At 43.5% G+C, this 7,156-nt stretch overlaps 1 pseudogene; it reads right to left on the minus strand.

The window, feature by feature from the left end:
- Window positions 1-753: 753 nt before the first annotated feature.
- LOC138072579 (large ribosomal subunit protein uL22-like) lies at window positions 754-1,307 on the minus strand (annotated as a pseudogene).
- Window positions 1,308-7,156: the final 5,849 nt, after the last annotated feature.

Below are 7,156 nucleotides of genomic sequence, written 5' to 3' on the forward strand. Positions count from 1 at the left end.
GAGTTTCAGCTTCAACATTACTCCTTCCAATGAATATTCAGGACTGATTTCCTTTAGCACGGACTGGTTGGATCTCCTTGCAGTCCAAGGGACTCTCAAGAGTCTTCTCCAACACCACAGTTAAAAAACATTAATTCTTCGGCCCTCAGCTTTCTTTATAGTCTGACTCTCACATCCATACATGACCACTGGAAAAGTCATAGCTTTGACTAGATGGACCTTTGTCAGCAAAGTAATGTCTCTGCTTTTTAATATGCTGTCTAGGTTGGTCATAGCTTTTCTTTCAAGGAGTAAGCGTCTTTTAATTTCATGGCTGTAGTCACCATCTGCAGTGATTTTGGAGCCCAAGAAAATAAAGTCTGTCACTGTTTCCATTGTTCCCCATCTATTTGCCATGAAGTGATGGGATGCCATGATCTTCGTTTTTTGAATGTTGAGTTTTAAGCCAGCTTTTTCCACTCTCCTTTTTCACTTTCATCAAGAGGCTCTTTAGTTCCTCTTCACTTTCTGCCATAAGGGTGGTTATCATCAGCATATCTGAGGCTATTGATATTTCTCCCAGCAATCTTGATTCCAGCTTATGCTTCATCCAGTCCAGCGTTTCTCATGATGTACTCTGCATAGAAGTTAAATAAGCAGGGTGACAACATACAGCTTTGACGTACTCCTTTCCCAGTTTGGAAACAGTCCGTTGTTCCATGTCCAGTTCTTTTTTTTTTTTTAACTTTTATTTGCATTTATTTTTTGCGGCATTTATTCCCGGGCCATAAGTTTTTGTTTCTTCAATTTCTTCTGGGATATCTTTTTCTTCTGTGCAACCTCCTCTTCTGGTTTAGGAACAATCTGTTCTTTTTCAGTAAGGATCATCTCAATGTGGCAGGGAGAGCTCATGTAGGGGTTGATCCGACTGTGAGCTCTGTAAGTCCTGTGCCGCATCTTGGGGGCTTTGTTCACTTGGATGTGCTCAATGACCAGAGAATCTACATCTAAGCCCTTACATTCAGCATTACTCTCTGCATTTTTGAGCATGTGTAGTAAAAATTCAGCACTCTTTTTGGGCCACCGACCCTGAGTCCAGCCCCACTGTTTGGCCTGTGCACACCTACCAACTCCACCGTCATAACGACGGAATGGCACACGTTGCTTCTTTAACATGACATCTTCGGATACTTGGTGGCTTTTCAGATATGCATACCCTTTATGGCCTGGGCAGTTTCACGAGTGTTCTTAAAGTGTACATGAAGATTTGAACCTCTTGATTTGCATGATTTTGTGGGGTTTTCTGGGTCAAGTGAATAGCACACCATTTTTAGGGGTCACTTCAGGCCACTTACCGGAAAAGGAAGCCATGTCCAGTTCTAACTTACTTTTTGACCTGCATACAGATTTCTCAAGAGGCAGGTAAGGTGGTCTGGTATTCCCATCTCTTGAAGAATTTTTCCACGGTTTGTTGTGACCTACAAGTCAAAGAAGTGCTCTCTACTCGTGAGCACTTCTAAAACTTCTCATTGTGATCAAACTTCACTGGCCCTGCCATTTGCAGTAGGAAGACCTGAGACTGAGCAAAAATCCTTGACTTGTCCAAGGTCACACAGAGGCACCAGGATGAGTTCCTGGGTCGACTTAATCCAAATGCAGTGACCCTTCCACTGCACCATGCAGAGGGTAGGGAAAATTTGTTTCTTAATGCAGAGGGGTGGCTGATGGGAAGGAGATGGAGCACAAGAGGAGAAGGATTGCCCTGTCAGATGCACGGAGTAACAGAGCGGAGCAAAGCCATGCAGAGGCCGCTAGTTGTTTGGCGGCTCCAAGATATCTGCTGAAATGAGAAGACACCATATCCTGTCTTTTTGCTGGATCACTAGCCTGTGATGATTTACTCCCATGGTCAAGTCAACAGACATTAATTGAACATCTGTTATCAGGTGCTGGGAAACCTGAATACAGTGATACAAAGACAATTAAGTCACTCTGTCATGCCACAAAAATGAGTAAGTCACTTCTTCATCCCAGGTACTCATGGTCAAGTACAGAAAACAGATTGGAAACCCTAACTAGAGTGAGTGTGAGACTGTTGCATGGACCCACAGGGTGGCTACACAGGAGAAGGGGAGAGATAATTCACTGGGAGAATCAAAGATGCCCAGCAGAATAGACAGCCACGCAGGCTTTCCAAGGATGAGTTTGTCTGCAGGTGGACAGGCGAGGAGACACACCTGGTTCAGAACAGAGAGAACAGAGAAATAGGTTTCAAACAGTGGCAAAGATGGTCGTTTGCAGTTTAGAAAGACCACTGAGGTGGCACTGTGGAAATTCACAGCAGGAAGAGGCTCTGCACTGGTTGAACTGAGGGGACTCAGAGTAGGAATGGAAAACAACGGTGGTTTTCACAAGGAAAGTCAGCATAACGAGTAGGAGCGATAAAAATGACAGGAGGGTTCCCTGGCTCCCGTGGTTCCTGAGAACTCTAGAAGGTGGTACCATCACAGATAAAGAGTTTCAGAGAGGAAATAAGGAGCCAGCTTCAGTGGGCAGGAGTTCAAGGTGCTGGTGGGCCCACCAAGTGAAGTTATCCGATGGAGAGATAGGTGTAGGGGTCTGATGGTGCACACAGCACAGGCTGGGTTCGTTCCCCAGCTTCAACTTCTAGAGGAAAAGGCGTCACCTATTTCCCCTACATGGGGCTTCCGAGGTGGCTCAGTGCTGCAGAATCTGCCTGCCAATGCAGAGGATATGGGCCCCATTCCTGGGTCGGGAAGATCTCCTGGAGAAGGAAATGGCAACCCACTTTCAGTATTCTTGCCTGGAGAATCCCATGGACAGAGGAGCCCGACAGGCGATAGTCCATGGGATTGCAAAACAGTCAAACACAACTTAGTGACTAAAACAATGACAAAAACCTTTCCCTGTGTGCCACAGAGCTTGCTTCAGCCCTCTACTCTGAGGGTTTTCCATAAGTAAAATTCTGTGAAGTTCTGTGTTGGTTGTTTCCTTTTTCCCTAAGCTATCTAGTTGAATTCAAACCCTATCAGCTTTTACCATAAGTTATCTGGGGAATGCAGCCTCACCCCAGAGATACTGGCTTCCTCTATTACATCGGAATTAGGAAGCAACTTTATTGTAAACAATAATAAAAATATACAACACTGAAAAATATAGAGCATATATCCAGTTTAGCTTTGTCCCATCCATTCCTTTATGGAATAAAATTATCATCATTTTCAAGCAAGAAAAGAAATATAGGACGAAGGTAAATGTCCAGGTCCCAAGCAAGGGAACCCTGCAATTACTCAGAATTGAGTTAGGTACTTCGTTAGCATTCAATCAATACATCTGTACCAAGTAACTTAAGGTGCTGAGATGCAATACCCAAAACCATGGGAGATACTAAAAATAGAGAAAGCCTAAGAAATAGATTGCAGCCATGAAATTAAAAGACACTTACTCCTTGGAAGGAAAGTTATGACCAACCTAGATAGCATATTGAAAAGCAGAGCTATTACTTTGCCAACAAAGGTCTGTCTAGTCAAGGCTATGGTTTTTCCAGTGGTCATGTATGGATGTGAGAGTTGGACTGTGAAGAAAGCTGAGCACTGAAAATTTGATGTTTTTGAACTGTGGTGTTGGAGAAGACCCTTGAGAGTCCCTTGGACTACAAGGAGATCTAACCAGTCCATCCTAAAAGAGATCAGTCCTGGGTGTTCATTGGAAGAACTGATGCTGAAGCCGAAACACCAATACTTTGACCACCTCATGTGAAGAATTGACTCATTGGAAAAGACCCTAATGCTGGGAGGGGTTGGGGGCAGGAGGAGAAGGGGACGACAGAGGATGAGATGGCTGGATGGCATCACTGACTCGATGGATGTGAGTCTGAGTGAACTCCGGGAGTTGGTGATGGACAGTGAGGCCTGGTGTGCTGCAATTCATGGGGTCGCAAAGAGTTGGACACGACTGAGCGACTGAACTGAACTGAACTGAAGAAATAGACCATCAGCTCGAGGAGCTGATAATTAATTAACTAGATAATCAAGTACCAAAATGAAAATGTAAGGATAAATGGAACAAATATCAACAGAAATTAAATGTCACAAAAGTTCAGAGGTAGGAAATAGAAAGTTTAATCAGAGTAATGAGGAAACATTTCGCAGAGGAGAGATGCGATCTAAACTTAGTGTTGAAGGATGAGCTGAGTTTGAACAAGCCTGGTGGCTCAAACAGTAAGGCATCTGCCTACAATGTGGGAGACTCAGGTTCCATCCCTGGGTCAGGAAGATCCTCTGGAGAAGGAAATGGCAACCCACTCCAGTACTCTTGCCTGGAAAATTCCAAGGACAGAGGAGCCTGGTGGGCTACAGTCCATGGGGTCACAGAGTTGGACACGACTGAGCGACTAAACTAAGCTAGACTAAATAAAGCAGAAGGCCACTAGGCTGGAGGGAGGGAACGGACTGAAGGTGCAGCATGGGTCCCACCAAGTGTTTCAAGACTAGAGAACATGTGATTCTGGTCAGAGCAGAGGGTCCACACACAGGAGCGACCTAAGTGGGACGGGAGGGGGTCTGAGGGCCCCGACTCCAGATGGAGGAGGTCATGGGAAATCCCAGAAGGGACTCTTAAGCAGAAAAGGACATGGGGCATCAGAAAGGTGGGAATGGGGACAACCGGATGGATGGCAAACTGATCACACTGAGGGAGAAGAGCATGAGGCCGTGAGGGCGGCAGCGCAGGGGCGAGGGCGGCAGCGCAGGGGCGAGGGCGGCTTTGTGAGGAAGAGAGTGTGTGAGGTAGGTCTGGAGGACTGGGCTATTTGGCATGTTGTGATGGAAGAACAAAATCATAGAGGCTGAAAAATGTCCGTATGAGGAAAAGCACAAAGTGCAGCTGCCTTCATTGTGGGGCCTGACTAGGAAGTCAACCGCATGAGACAAGAGGCAGACTGGAGCTGGGAGTTGCTGGCCTATAGAGAACTGGACTTTGTTCAGAGGGCAGTGAGAGTCCCTGGCAGTGGTCGATAAGGACATACTGGATCAGAAGCTGTGTGTGAGGAATGCTAGGTGATGATAGATAGCTTCACAGCTTAACAGCCAGCAATACTCATAGCATTTCGATTGAGAGCAAAGGTCAAGATGGATGAGGGAGGGCTACTGAAGCTACCTAGATGGGGAGCCAGGCACAGGCGGTGCTGACCTCAACAGGAACGCGGGTGCTGAGACGAGTGGGAGGGAGGGACGTGAAGGACGTCTGGAGGCCTTACCTGAAAGTCTGAACATGTTATGGGAGAGAAGGTTTGAAACAAACATCCTGACAGACCTGCTTCCATGAGCTGTGAACTATGCCAAAATAGTGTTCATATCAATGATATCTGAACTTTCCAAGTATAAGCATCCAAACCTGGCTATTTTTAAAATCCTCTCTACACACATGCTTGAAAGGTACTCTGAGTATAATAAGAATTTCTAAAACACTTAGGTTGTGAGACTTATCATCTTTATAGAAAAATCGAGTAAAACATATTGGTGCAGCTTAAAGAATTATTATAAGGTGAACCCCTGTGTAATTTCTCGCAGGTCAGGAAATAAAATCTTGGCAACACCACAGAAGCCAGCTGTGTGCACCTCCCAATTTGAAACCCCACCTTCACTTTCCTAAATTTTGTGACTACCATTTCCTTCCTTTACTTTCTACTTCAAACATATGCGTATGCATCCTCGACTGGATGGTATATCGTAGTTTAGTCTTCCATCAGTGGACGAGAATAGAAAGAGTGGGGGCAGACCTGATCTACAATGATCAAAACACTATGGTATTACTATAAAAGCAGACACATAGACTAATGGAATAGATTAGAAAGTCCCTAAATAAACCCACATGTAAGTGATCAATTAATTTACAACAGAGGAACCAAGAATAGATAATGGAGAAAGGACAATAGTCAACAAATGTTGGGAAAACTGCACAAGCAAGAGAATGGACTGCACTTTTACACCATACACAAAAATTACTGAAAATGGATTAAAGAGTTGAAAGAAAACCTGAAACCATAAAACTCCTGGAAGAAAATATAGGGAGTAAGCTCACTGATATCAGGCAACAAGACAAAAAAATCAGCAGTTGAGACTACATCAAACTAAAAAGCTTAACAAAGGAAAGCATCAATAAAATGAAGTCAGCCTACTGAATGAAAGAAAATATTTGCAAATCACATATCTAGTTAAGGGTTAATATCCAAAATATGTAAAGAATTCAATCAACGCAACCGCAAAACAGAAAAGAATATAATTAAAAAATGGGCATGGACTTCCCTGGCAGTCCAGTGGTTAAGACTGTGATTCTTCTGCAGGATGGCACAGATTTCATTCCTGGTTGATGAACTAAATAATTAGTTAATTAATTAGTTATTTAAATGGACAAAAGATCTGAATGGACATCTTTCTAGAGGAGACACACAGCTGGCCAGCAGACACATGAAAAGATACTCAATATTACTAATTAGCAAGGAAATGTAAATCAAAACCACAAAGAGATATCACCTCACACCTGTTAGAGTGTCTATTATCAAAAAACCCCAAAATGACTTGGGTACTGTTAGTGAGAATGTAATTGGTGCAGGCACTATGGAAAATATGATGAAGTTTCTTCAAAAAACTAAAAATAGAAATATCATATGATTCAGCAATTCTTCTGAGTATTTGTCCAAAGAAAACAGAAAGAGTACCTTGAAAAGATATATGCACCCCTCTTCTCATTGCAGCATTATTTACAATCACCAAGATATGGAAATACTCTGTGTTGTCAATCAATGGATGAATAGATATAGAAAACATAATATGTATATACAATGGAATATTTTTCAGTAATGAAAAAAGAATGAAGTTCTGGCACTGTGACAACATAAATGGACCTCAAGAGTATTATGTAAGTTGAATAAGGTAGACAAAGACCGACAAATACCATATGATCTTATTATATGTGGAATGTAAAAAGAACAAAGCAAAACCCAGGCTCATAGGTTCAGGGCATGTTGCCAGAGGCAGGGGGTGGGGAATGAGTGAAATAGGAGAAGAGGGTTAAAAGATACACACTTCCAGTCTTGGGTCTTGGGCTCTCAAGGAGGAGATGTGAGTGAGTGAAGTCGCTCAGTCGTGTCCGACTC

The sequence above is a fragment of the Capricornis sumatraensis genome, chromosome 2, assembly GCF_032405125.1.
Source record: "Capricornis sumatraensis isolate serow.1 chromosome 2, serow.2, whole genome shotgun sequence".
NCBI classification, from domain to species: Eukaryota; Metazoa; Chordata; class Mammalia; order Artiodactyla; family Bovidae; genus Capricornis; species Capricornis sumatraensis.